Below are 14,313 nucleotides of genomic sequence, written 5' to 3' on the forward strand. Positions count from 1 at the left end.
TGGCTACAATAGGACATTGATGTGGTTGGATCCCTGGTTTAGGGAAGACGATGGGTGCACAGTGTTGTTCCTGCCAGTGATGCACAGACACTTACACGAGAGTCGTCCTGGGGTGGGATGGGGGTTATTTCCAGGCCCTGTCCCGGGCTTGCTGAGCCAGGTGGGTGGGAAGGGGCCTGGCCATCTGCATTTGACTGAGAACCATGGGGACTTCTATTGCAAAGCCCAGTTTGGATACCCCTGCGCGGGTATCCTCTAAAGATTCTTCTAGCCTGAAAATTCTCTAATTCTTTGATACTTTGGCATTTAGAAGATGAATTCTTCTAAAATAAGGTAAATATTAGAAAGAAAACAGGGGCACCTGGGTGGCTTAGTTGGTTTGGCATCCAACTCTTGATTTCAGCACAGGTCATGATCTCACAGTTCATGAGATTGAGCCCTGCATCAGGCTCTGTGCTTAATTTTCTCTTTCCTCTCTCTCTGCCCCTCCCCTGCTCACTCTCTCTCACTCTGTCTCTCAAAATAAATAAGCACTAAAAAAAGTTTCAGAAAGAAAATACTTTGGTTTTAATGAATTGGGTAAAAGTATATAGAGCTGTTTAAGAAAAAGGAGGAAGCCACAAATGACTCCACCTTCATATAATCATGATAGTACAGACATTAAATTTTATTATGAGTCTGAATATTCATTAAATGCAGTTTATTTTTATTCAGCTTTATAAGTGATTACAGTGACATCAAGTGCTTCATGAGACATTTTATACATGAACACAATGCATATTGATTTCAAGTATGATAAAATTTCAGAATCACACACTAGGTTTCATCAGTTTAAAACCAAGTAATTTATGTGTGTACTGACATTTTAATATAAAGCTTTCTGTTTGTTTACATTGGCCACCTCAAAACCACCTCAAAATATAACCCCTGTGTGCCACAAATAGCACTGAATTTATTTTTACTCAGCCAAATATTTCTGCTGAGAATGACTAAGTTTGTCAGATTTTATGCTATTATTAGCTAATTTGTTAAAATGTTACTTGTATCTTTTTGGTTATACAGATGACAGAGAAGTTTCTATGCTCATATTATACATTACTACATTTTAAAGATGATAAAACCTTGCTTAAAGTGTTAAGTTTCTATTTGTCTTTTAAACACTACTTTACAAATATGTACTTGAGTTTCTGATTCTGAGTATCTGGGTTACAAATGCTTTCTTTCATCTACATATTTTGTATTTTCTCTAAATTACATACTTTGAAAGATTTCCAGGTATAAGAATTTGCTATGGCAGATGAAGAATGGATTTGATTAATCTACCCGAAAGTATTCTCAATCTGCTGTTAATTTAAGTGTCCATTAAGCATTTATTAATGTAGATCTTGGCACAATATATTATCAGAAATGTAATCTTAGGACAAGTGAGTTAATCCAACGAAAATCTTAGGCATTCCTATTCCTGGCTTTCTTTTTAAGTATTAAAATGGCAGAAAAGTTAGTTTACATTAAAAGAATTCTTTTAGATCTTATACTTAAAAAGTTTAGTTATGGATTTTATTTGAAAATGATATTTTATGGATTTTCATTGTAATTTTACTTTATCATCATTGTGCTTTTTTGCTTTGGTGTTTCGATTTTGGATGATTTAGAGAACTATAACCAGAGAAGACATCTTTGCTTGCACTAGAATTTTCAAGTGTGGGTTAAAGAAAGCATTTCAGTTTAACATTTTGATTTTAAGTTATGTCATAACCTGTAATTTTTTAAAAAGGAAGAATACGTATCAGTTCAGTACTGACAAATAGTCCTATTGTTTTGTAGCATTACTAGTAAATAACCATTTGTTTTTCTGATTATAGCTTGGATGATGGCCATGTTTAATAAACAGACAAAACTCCTGGTATCTTGCCAATATGAGGCACTTGAGATGTCAACATAGCTAAGGGTATGCTTTTGCTGGTGCAAGGGACTACATATCTTCAAGTTTAATCTGCATAAAATTTTTACTATGTCTCTTAGTGAACTACTTTTCACTTTGGACCAATAGTTCTCATAAAGCAAAATTGATATTTCAAAGCCATATTTTTCTTGGTCTATATGATAATTTTATGTTCCTATTAAAATTATTTTGGTTCAAAGAAGAATGAAGAGCACCTTGCAAACTATGTACAGTTCATGTTGTGTCCAGAACCATCAAGGAAATGCATATTTATTAAATTATTTTAGTTATTGCAGTGAAGATCATATTCAAATATACTACATATTCCCTTTCTTTCTTAGAAGACACTAAAAATAATTTAACCTCTTCTTGATGCCAAAGGTCAATATTACAAGCATTAATTATTGCTCTAGGGGCTCTTTGTCCCATACCGGGACATGAGTCTGTTGATAAGATTATTATTTTTTTAAATATTTATTTATTTTTAAGGGGGGGGGGAGAGGGGCAGAGAGAGAGGGAGACCCAGAATCTGAAGCAGGCTCCAGGATCTGAGCTGTCAGCACAGAGCCCGACTTGGGGCTGAAACTCAGGAACTGAGAGATCATGACCTGAGCCCAAGTCGGACACTCAACCGACTGAGCCACCCAGGTGTCCCTGATGAGATTCTTTAAATGTCTGTGTCTTCTTTTTTCCCTCTCTTCCTTTTCTATTCATTGGTGACTCTGCTCTTGGTAATCTTTACTTTCCTTTTGCAATTATTTGCTTGCAATTAGGTGAACCTTGTAATAAAACTTGTTAAAAGTATCACCTAAAAAAGTCTTAAATAAAATTGAATATGAATAGACTCTTAGTGAGCAGGCCTGAGGAGACTCTTGGATAAAATATCTCTTGTCACTTCTCATCTTCAAGGTCTAGTTAATATAAAAGATGTAGCTCTCATGTCTCCTCCTCTTCAAGATACTCAATTCCTCCCTTATCAGTGTATCATTTTAAAGATTTTAATGTAGCTAGTACACCCAGAACCAAAGACCCAGGCAGAGTGTCCCTAATCTTCACCACTTCACTATGATTAAGAAAAATTATCCAGGGGCACCTGGGTAGCTCAGTCAGTTAAGCATCCAACTCTTGATCTCAGCTCAGGTCATGATCTCACAATTTGTGGGATCAAACCCCAAGTTGGGCTCTGTGCTGACAGTTAAGAACCTGCTTGAGATTCTCTCTCTCCCTCTCACTCTGCTCCTTCCCCACTTAGATTCTTTCCCTGTCCACCCCCCCCCCACACAAAATAAATTAATCAGTTAAAAAATAAAAGAAAAAAATATCCACAACTTAGAAATAGGATTTTGGACTGGGAGGCTACATGTCCTGACAAAGTCATGCTGTGAATTGTTTAATAGGCTTAATTCTTGAGTAGAATGTATCTCTGTTTAAACTTACTATTTACTATTTGATTAGAACTCAGGAGCTATAAAGTTACACATTAATTTGTAGATTTCTGTCTGGTAGACAAGATAATCTCTAAAGTTAGGGTTTTATGACCTTGTAGGCTATAGCCAAGTGTGTATCTAACCTAGTAGTCTAACATTATTTTTAATGCTTGTAAGCACCCAGTTCTTTGATTGTTCTTGGAGCCAACCTAACAATTGTATTGGCTCTCTCATTAATGAGAGAAGCAATTTTTTTAATGTGTTAATTTTATATCTATATGAGAGTCATGTTGTTAACTTCTCAAAAATTATACTTTGACTCTATCCTGTATTTTATTTATCCTAAAGAATGATATGTTGCAGTTTTGAACCACCTCTAATTTTTTTCTAGCAAGAAAAATAGATACATAATTTATATTTTCCTCAAGACTAAAATATTTTAGAAGAGCAAGGATATCATTCAGCATACAAGGAAGTAGTTATGTGTCCCAACTACTTCCTAAAATCATTAACCAAAAGCTCCATAAGTCTTTGTAAATATTTTATTTGTGATTCTCCAAATGGTTTTTTGTTTTGTTTTCTTTTGTTTTGTACAGCTGTCTCACCCACTGCCTGGAGTCCTGAAGGACATAGGCCCTGTTTCGATAAACCTGAGATGAAGCTTGGTGTCCTAGACTCATGATAAAGTGCTGAAAGAATGAATTTTGAGTATTTGAAATACGTACTTTGGAATCCATAAGGCGTTATAAAATTATTTTCTAGTATCCCTTCCTTAAATATTTACTTTCTTCTTCCTAGTTTGGAGGAGGAAATAATAATCATTGTTTTCCGACATTTTTCATATTGGTGTGTGGTCGTACACAAGAGTAACACAGAAATGATGGATTTGAAATTCCTTCAGACCAGCATAGCGTTTTAGGTTCATGTTCCCAAGTGGCCAGGTGAATACAATTTGTATTTCCCCTTTTTTTAGAAATAAAAGTAAATCCAGAAATCCCACACCATGCATGTTCTGATGTGAGTGCGTTCATCTGCAGTGGCTGAAAACTTTGCTGAGATTTATTTGGATGTTGAGGCTTTGAACGAATCTTTGGAAAATTCACCAGTCCCCCAGGAACTTTTAAAATAGAATTATTTCTTTCCATAATTATTTTTATTTATAAAAATCTGAGACTAAGTTGAGCTGTAGACATATACTTTGGGAGACTTGTAGTCTCTTAATACTATCACCAAACGATTAAACAAGCAGAAAGACTATATACCTTATCTTTATTCTGAGAGGTCAGTGTTAGCTTTGTCTTAAAAGTCTGAGGACTATGCTGGGAATCAGCAGAGGTTTTATTTTCCTGAGATTCATTTTTAAATCAAATCATGTTCATGGCAAAGCATATCTTCAAAGAACATAGAAAACAAAAATCTCAAAAAAAGGACAAAAAAAGAAAACCCCCTACACACACCTTTTTTTTTAAAAAAAGTTTATTTTGAGATAGACAGAGTGTGAGTGGGGGAGGGGCAGAAAGAAAGAGAGAGAGAGAATCCCAAGCAGTCTCTGTGCTGTCAGTGCAGAGCCCATCTCAGGGCTACAAACCCACAAACCATGAGATCGGGACCTTAGTGCAAATCAAGAGTCAGCTGCTCAACCAACTGAGCCACCCAGGCACCCTCCACACACACCTCTTTAAGTGATCTTCTCAAGCTGCTGAGGAGCTCCATAGCAAATGGTACCTGCCACTCCCAAGGTCCACCAAGTGGGGAAATTTTGTTTTGTCCCAGGTAGCACCAGTGCTGGTTGCTACTGGGGAATGTTTCCTCCCTTATCTGTTCTTTTTCCCAATGAAGGAAAACAAAGAAAAATTGTATGAGAAAATGCCAAAAGTAAACAAACAAGCAAACAAAAACAAAACCCCAATACCCCCAACACTGTTTTTTAACATTCATATCTACATTCATATTCATCTCTTGTCAAGGTCAAGTCTGGCTCCGCATATAAGAATGGGTATTTTTTAGGGGCACCTGGGTGGTTAAGCATCTTGCTCTTGGTTTCAGCTCAGGTCATGCTCTCACAGTTCATGGATTCGAGCCCCACATCAGCTCTGTGCTGACAGTGCAGAGCCTGCTTGGGATTCTCACTCTCTGCCCCTCTCCCACTCATGCTGTCTCTGTCTCTCTCAAAATTTTTAAAAAAATGGGTCTTTTTAAAAATGTATTTATGTCTATCAGGTCAATGATAACGAAGGGTTACTGGGGGGCATTTTCACTTTTGTTTTTTATACATCTGTGTTGTAAGAATTTTTTTTACAAGGAAAATGGATTTTTATTTTTTAAAGTGATATTTAAAAACAAATCAGAGAGTAGGGATTAAGGTGGGGAGATTTCTAATTCCTTCCTGATTTAAGTCAGTAACTTCTGGACTTGGCTTATCATCAGAATCAGCTGGGGGAGCTTAAAAATACAGGTTCACAGGCCCCACCTTGGGAGATTCAGATTCAGGTCTGAAATGGAGCCCCAGGACCTACTTTTAGAGGCTCCTCAAATGATTGAAATGAATAGCAGGTTTGGGAACCTATGGTACAAATTATGAAGGTGGTTCCTTAAAACAATGTTCTCCAATATTGATGGCAGAGAGTTTCTACAAAACCTCAAGAGATTTTAAAGTGATTAATCAAATCAGCCACACAGGGTCATTCTTTCTCTGCAGGCCTAGGGCTGAAAGTGACTTTCTCTTACAAAGCCAGGAGCCAAATTAGCAAGACAGGCCAGATGTTGGGTAGGTTTCCCCAGTAAGTGCTGACAGCCAAGTCTTTTGCTTTTTGTTCTTAAATGTTTTCAGTTATTTTTGAGAGAGAGAATGAGCATGACTGAGGGAGGGTCAGAGAGAGAGAGGGGGCAGAGGATCCAAAGCAGGCTCTGAGCTGACAGCAGCAAACCTGGTGCAGGGCTCTAACTCATGAACCTTGAGATCATGACCTGAGCCGAAGTCGAAGGCTCAACTGATCCAGCCACCCAGGCGCCTCATGTCTTTTGCTTTCTGCACCAATAGCTAGAAGGTTTCTTAGCTAGGGAAAATGAGATGGTTTATTAGATTCTTCTATGAATTTTTTCTGCCAGACGTGTCAAAACAAGAAGTCCTGGAAAAAAAAAAAAACAACAAAGAAAAAAACTAGTCCTAGGTCGTAACCCAGTGATAACATTGATAATGCTTTGATAACACAGGCTTCAGGCACTGGTCAGAGCAAACCACTTAGATTCATTCTGGTGAGTTCAGGGTTGCAAAAGGGAGGGCTCATTAACCTCAGTTAGCTAGACAAACCATGAGCCATGGATTTGTAGCTGGTGAAATAATCCCCAAATTTTCTTGTTAAAATAATCACCAAATATTCCTACCAATGTCCTGCTCTGAGCAAGTTCAGTATATACCACATCGAGATTTTATAAGTTCACAACAAATACTCTGGTTTCTCTTCAGATCGCATAAATCTTTCGCCTTTAACTATAAGTTCGCAACAGATAACATTTGAAGATTAGTGCATATACAGTCAAAGGATGGCTCGGTTTTTTCCACCCTTCTCTGCACGCAGCCCTTCTGTGATGTGGGCCTGTCTGTGTCTGAGGCTGTGGTACCAGCCAGGGTTTCTGGTTTATCAGCAGTCTCAGAGAAAAGGAATCCACCCCTCCCGGCTCTTACAAAGGACTTCCTCAGGGAGAACAAGGGAAACTTCTTTGGCTCCTGTCTAGGAGGTTAATTGGTCCAAGATCCCTGGTACAACTAATCACTCCAGTTCCCATACACACACACACACACACAAAAACAGAGACTGGAGCACATTTCAGTCAGCTTGATGCAGTTTGAAAGCTAAATGTCAGCATTAGTAAAGCATCTATTAAAAATGGTAACCAAAATTCAATTAAATGACAAATCTCATTTAAGAAATATGCACATATTGTAGGCTCTATGGTGTAAACTACATTTGGTATGAACCAAATGTACAAACAGATGGGCCTAGTAACGCAGGGATGAGCGGGGTCAACATCAGCCTTGCAAACCAGGGCCTGCCCTAGGAGGTGCCTCTGACGTCACCGTTGCTACATTTAGCATCTCCACAAAATATGCGCCAGTTTGTTTTTCGGAAGAACATGAAGGGATTTTCCCCATTTCTTCTGTAAATATTTATCTAATGGGCAGGAGATCCGGTAAAATGCCTCAAATGAGATTTTTAAGATGGACAATATTTTACTGAGGCCATGGTCCAAAAAGAATAACCTTTATCTACGTTCCCATCACTCACTCGTGCCCATTGAGCAACTGCCTACCTGACCCTCTCCATTTGAGATATGGCCAGTTTCTTGTTGTTGTTTTTTGTTTGTTTGTTTTTGTTTTTGTTTTATTTTTAAGCAGAACATCCAGAGGCAGGACCCTCATCAGAGCCTTCAAAAACACTGTCTGGGAATCGCCCGACATGTCCTTGCTTGTGCTTCTTTTAAAGTCACGCCTCTCTCATTCCATTTAGACAACTTTAGGGTAAGCGATCATGTTCAGGCACGTACGCACAGTGAGCACTGTCTGATTTGGAATGCTTAGGCATTGTGGTGTTGACAGTGAGACCTGGAATGTCTGAAGGGTATGGGCTGAGAGCACAGGCATCTGCCATTTTCCTCACCGCTCCTCTGTAATGCAACCACAGTCGCCGTGCAACAGCCCAGAGATAACGTGACCTCTCTCTTCGCTCCATCTCCTTTGGGGCCCAGTGAGGATTGGTCAGGGAGGCGCCTCCACCCCTTCCCCTGGAGCCTTTATATGGCAGCTTGGCTCCAGGCTCGCCCTCTGCCTCTTGCCTGGCAGGAGCGTGCCCTATGGCTCTCTTCCCAGCCCCTCTGCAGCCACATTCCCAGTGGGTTGTGCTAGTGTTTGGCTGCGCTTACTCCTTTTTTCAGCCTTGGCGTTGGTCTATACCCCTGACCAGGCGGGCAGCACAATAAGCTCTTCGCTTGTTCATTCTTCCCAGCTCCTGCTGCTTTGCCCTTGTGGGACTGGCTCTTCCCTGGCTCAGCACTAAACCCAAACGCCTGACTTATGTCTGCGGACTTAAAAAACAGAACAGAGCAGAGTGAAATTCTAGCCTCGCCTGGTGCTTTTGAGTGATAGCCACATCCAGAAGCATAAATGGTGACTGATGGAATGGATAGATGCATGGAGGCATCAAGTATAATCCCTGCAGGTTTTTAAGTGCTCTTCTACTCAGACTCTGGGTTTTGAGTCGCCAGCATCTCAGATCCTCCCATTTTGTATGGTGCGGCACTTATGCACACTGCTGACCCACTTTCAGTACCGTAGGGTTAGTTAGCAGTTTTTGCTGTGGTGCAGTCTGTCTTCCAGATTGGTAAAATGTATCTGTTCTTCAGCTCACCTGTATGTTCAACTCATGTTGAGGTTTTGTTCGAAGGTGGGAAGCTGGGTAAATGTTGCAAAATCGCAGATCGTGATTCAGCTCTCGGATCCAGATTACATGAGAAGTTTCTAACCCAATTTTAAATGGGGCATCTTGAAAATCTTTCTAAAATGTTTTCTGTTATTTAGCAGAAGTACTTCTCTTCTAAGTAAGTGGAGTCTGCTGAACATAGTTTATTCTTTCTGCGATAGTTTGATATAGTTCCTCCCTTATAGTCAACATTATGCACACCAGTTATTTTCAGGCCCAGTAGGAAGGGTGTGGGGAACCAGGAGGAATGTGTTCACTTTGGCTGGCTGTGGGTGGGGAGTAATAATGTCAGGTAATGCAGAACTGGTCATACGGGGCTGGATGATGCACTGGACGCTGGCTTTGACATTTAACAGGCAGTGGATGTTTTTGAGCAAGGGGGTGATGTAAGAGCTATGCTTCAAGAAGTAGATTGACAGGGGCAGCTGGGTGGCTCGGTCAGTTAAGTGTTTGATTCTTGATTTCGGCTCAGGTCATGATCTCAATGTTTGTGAGTTTGAGCCCTGCATGGGGCTCTGTGCTGACAGTACAGACACTGCTTGGGATTCTCTCTCTACCCCTCCCCTGCTCATTCTCTCTCTCTCTCTCTCTCTCAAACATAAACTTTAAAAATTTTTTTTAAATAAAAAAAAAAAGAAGTGGTATTAACAATGAAAACAGGGAGGATCCCACCAAGGGTCTGTAAACCAGAGGCTACAGATAGATGAACCAGAACAGGCACGGGAAAGAAGGAGTGGGGGGAGGTTTTGAGATGGCAGAGCAAAGGGAGCTCAGTGACTGGTTGGTGAGGGGAGTGGGGAATCAAAGATGCCAGTAGGGCCAAGTCTGGGGGATCAGGCAGGTGAGGATTTGGTGAGTGAGGAGTTTGGGGATCTGCCTGTAAGCCCAGATGGTCCAAGATCCTGTCTCTTCTCCTCACCAGGGTTGGACTTCGGGGTCAGCAAACCCCATAAGGCCTGAGTCTCCATATCCCTGGGTAGAAGGAGAGCCTCCTTCGCTGACTTGAGGCCAGTCTCCCTCATGTGGATGGTCACATCAACAACTGCTGCTGCGGGAGCTTGCTGGCTGCTCAGCTGTGGCGGGCTCCTGGCTTTGTTCCAGTTAAAGCAATTTCATTTACAGTAGTGCGGAGCCCACTGAGACCGCGAGTAATGTGCTGGCTCCTAAGGGCACAGTATATTCAAAATTAAAGAGGGGCGCCCGGGTGGCTTAGTCGGTTAAGCGTCCGGCTTTCACTCAGGTCATGATCTCGCGGTTCGTGGGTTCGAGCCCCGCGTCGGGCTCGGTGCTGACTGCCAGCTCACAGCCTGGAGCCTCTTTCAGAGTCTGTGACTCCCTCTCTCTCTGACCCTCCCCTGCTCATGCTGTCTCTCTCTCTCTCTCCTAGAAATAAATAAAAAACATTAAAAAAAATTAAAAAAAAAAAACAAAATTAAAGAGAATATCCCACAGGCTATAACTGGAAGGCACAGGTGAGGTCAGGCTTCTTGCCGTTGGTGTACCTGTTTGTGTGAGCTCTGGCTGGCCAGAACTGTTGCTAGGCCGACTCCATTGTTATGCAAAATTGGAAAGTCAATATGAACTAGTTATACTAGACTGCCTTCTTTAAAATGGAAAAAGTATCTCTCCTGATTCAAAACTACAAAGCTGTGGCATATATATGCAACATTGTATTACATTTGATAAAAATGCTCTGAAAGTTCAGGGTGGATTTATAGGTGGCTGTCAGATGCCGTCTGAGAATAATAGAATCTGTACCTCACAGGAGAATTGTATACCAATGAAATAATTTTCTGCTATGGATTCAGTCAGTGGTCTCTACAAATCGATACTGTTGGCCTTTGTCTAATTTTTTCAAACTTTTATAGAATGTGTAGTTGAGTGGCGTTTTGGAGACTTGCAAAGTATTGGCAACAATCCTTCACCTCTCTCTGTGGAACAGTGAATAACCTCTCTATGACACAGTCCAAGGTGGTCCTGGGCATGGTGCGGGCCGCCCATGGTGAGCCACGGGGCCTCGCAAAGCCCTCTTGCTCAGCTGGTGTCCTCGGGCCTCCAGATGAGCCAAGACAGGCACTGGTATGGGAAGACTGGCTGGCTCTGCCAGCCTCCCGGGAGACTGCTTCTATTTTGGCCTATTCCACGTTCCCTAGATTTGCAGGGAATAGATTGGAGAAAGGTGGGGGGTGGGGAAAGAAAAGACGCCAGAGCCAACCCTGAGAAAGAGGACAGAAACCGTGAGCGTAGCAGTTGCTTGGAAGCTTGGTGCTGCGAGCGGTGCAATCTGCCACCCCCGTTTGTTGATCCCGCGTGCCATCCCTCAGTTGGCCCTGCTGCTGCCAGGAACCACCCCCTCCTTTTTCCATCTGAAGGCAGGGAGAGAGGTACTGTGGCGGTGTTAACTGTTCCTGCACTAAAGCCTACGGTTTCTTCTTCCCGTGTGAGGCGTATGCCATGGTAGGATCCATGCAGGCATTAGAATAAAAGAACTGTAGAAGCCGAAGCGGCCGAAGGAATTTTTCTAAGAAAAGCAGCACTTGGTCTTCCCAGATTAGACTGCATGTGACCGTGGAGGGAGGTCCCTTGGCGTTTGGAAGAGTGATGATCTCTAAGGGAAGCTGCCTTCACCTCCAGCCTGGGATCTGGTCTGAATACTCCTGGCTGGTCAGCAGTGATGGGTAGAGATGGGATGGGGCCAGAGCCACCTGCTGAGTTCTACTAAGCAGAAAAACAAACATAGGAAGGCAGAGGTGAAGAGGCCTAGGAAGAGGGAGAAGAGAGAATAGTTTAGCATCCTTCAGAAGGCAGCTGTGACATTTTACAGGGTAAGTTGATTAGTCCCGATATGAATGAGCAAAGAGAATGCAACCACTTTTTAAGTTTTTAAAGAACTCATTCACAATCACATACAACACAACGTCTTTCCTGTCTTGCTTCACACGCTTCTGAGGAAATGGGCGAGGAGCTCAATCCGGGGAACAGCGTGAGGGCGATCAGCGTCAACAGGAGTACTGTTAAATGTGAGAGAGAGGGGACTCCCTGGAGTGTGGAGATTGGGACCCGCTTTGTTCAGATTAAAGGGCTACAAATTATCACTTTTAATGAATTAATTTGTGCATCTAAATGCTTGGACCAGGGCCTGGCATACCATCAACACTGTGTGTTCATTGCTGCTGCTGCTACTACTATTATGGTTTGACTGTTAGGCTTTTGCAGAGACAGAAGTCATGTGGGGTGTCTGTAATCAGAAATTACACATCAGAGTTTATGCAAGAAGCTCATATTCCTCAGCATAGAAAATATATAAAATGGAATATCCTTCGAGGAGCCTAATTCTCAGAAATGCCCTCTGTCCTGGTTGGAAAGTGATCTGCTTCTCTGTTGGGTGTGTCCAGGGTGGAGGAGTGCTTTCCGTCCAGAGCCCAGGGAGGAGCCTCTGTCATCGGGAATTATGTGAAGTAACCGCCGCGTTTACATGAAATGACGAGCGTCATAATGAAATTGTGTGTGCTGATTTAAGATTTGAGAGCCATAGAGTTCAGTTATTTTAGGGAACCGCCTGGTGACCAGAGACAGACAAGGCAACTCCCCTGCCCAGAAAGGGGACTGTCCCAGGCACTTTGTCAAGACCTGTCCCTTTTTGCCTGGCCAACCTACCCCATCCTCCCCTCCGTATATCTGCTTTTCACACATTTTTCAAGGGTAGACTCAGATTCATCAGCGGTAATTTTGCCAGTTGCCACCACTGTTCCCTGGGCATCCCCTCACCCAAACTCCTCAGAGACCATCAGGTCCATCCTACACAGTTTAATGCCACTAACGTGTTATTAATAGTACATGAAAGCGGTTCAGAGCAGCGCCCAAATCATTCCTCACGATTTGTGCTTTACCTGTTTGGTCTCAATACAATACAATACAACGCAACGCAACGCAATGCAATGCAATGCAATGCAATACAGTATTTCCTCCATTCTACACATGAGTGAATGGAGGCACAGAGAGGCTAAGCAAAGTCACATGTATGAATGAGACTGCCTGGCTCTCAAGCTGGAGATTACAGTCCCTTTCTGTGTCTAGCTTCCTGCTTGGCCCTTTTAGTCTTTGCTCTTTGCCCACACTTGTTAGCCTTGCCGTCTCAGTCAATTAGAAGCTCTTCAAAGCCCCAAAGCATCGTGTCTCACTCCGATCCTGCGATCCTGCGAGTGTATTCTCCCAGGCCCCCAGCATCTAGAGTTCCCTAAGGGCTTCAGGCTTCTGGTGGCCCAGGAGCAGGCTCTCCTGACTGGGAAGACGGGCTGCCAGTGGCTGCATGCTGAGCTGAAGTTTTTCCCAGTGCGAACTCTCTCCTGGACCTGCTCCACTTCTTGCTGGCGAGTTAGCCTCCGACTTTCTTAATGTTGACAAATGGTTCCCAGCTGCACAAGCAGTGGCCTCGCTTCTTCTCGGCCAGTGCCAGGGAAAACTTTTCTTTCAAGAACAAGCAGGAACAAGTTGGTATTGGCAGAGGAGCCCCAGGCAAGTCCTGTTTTGTCCTTTGCCTGTGACCCTCCACTCTCTGCCACGCATAGTCCCTGTCCTGTCCATCCCCCCCTCAGCCCCCCACCCCACCCCCCACCCCCCCGCCCCGACCTGGCTCCTTGATTAAAACAGGTCCAGGCCTCTGCCCTTTGTCCCCAGTCCTTAAGTTTGCTACTACAGATCTGATCAACAAAGTCAGGTTTGTAGGGAATCTTTCCTGGTGACATATTTGGATTTTATTTATTTTTTTATAACCTTTTTTAATGTTTATATTTGAGAGAGAGACCGAGCATGAGCAGGGGAGGGGCAGAGAAAGAGGGGGACACAGAATCTGAAGCAGGCTCCAGACTCGATGCTGTCAGCACAGAGCCCAACGCAGGGCTCGAACTCACAAAGTCTGAAATCATGACCTGAGCTGAAGTCAGACTCTTAACAAATGGAGCCACCCAGGAGCCCCTGGATTTTGAAAAGAGAAAACTCCTTGACTGCTCTGCGTATGGTAAGGCAAAGGAGATACTTAAATGATAGGCCATGTGGAAGGCCAGGCTTGGCTGCAGAAAGGACTCTGGGTCGGGGGAATCCTGGGTTCCAATCCTGACTCAGCCCTCACTAGCTGTGTGACCAGGCAGCTTGCACAAACCCCCGTTTCTTGCCTGTCAAACCGCACAGTGAGTGGCACAAGGAGAATTAGCACCCAGGTCAGTCGTAGCCCCTCAGAGAGTGTGTCTGTGAAGTCTCTTCCTCCCACAGGAGACTCTTCCTCCCTCACTCTCGGGGGTGGGGGGGGGGTGTGGGTGAGGCCAAGGGCACTCATTTGTCTTTTGTTGTGGAATTAAGAACATAACTATGTTTGCATTCTGTTTAGTTGTAAATTGTTCTCAGCTTGGGATTTTAAGAAACATTTATTTATTGTGAAATATCATTTATACACAGAGAAGTACATGAAACA

General features: G+C 42.8%; 1 protein-coding gene across 8 annotated transcripts in view; it reads left to right on the plus strand.

The window, feature by feature from the left end:
• Positions 1 to 14,313, plus strand: part of ARMC2 (armadillo repeat containing 2) — a 135,299-nt gene that overhangs the window by 73,533 nt on the left and 47,453 nt on the right. The gene's annotated exons all lie outside the window — the stretch shown is intronic.

Source organism: Hyaena hyaena, unplaced genomic scaffold, assembly GCF_003009895.1.
Source record: "Hyaena hyaena isolate Hyena2069 unplaced genomic scaffold, ASM300989v1 scaffold_123, whole genome shotgun sequence".
Lineage (NCBI taxonomy): Eukaryota > Metazoa > Chordata > Mammalia > Carnivora > Hyaenidae > Hyaena > Hyaena hyaena.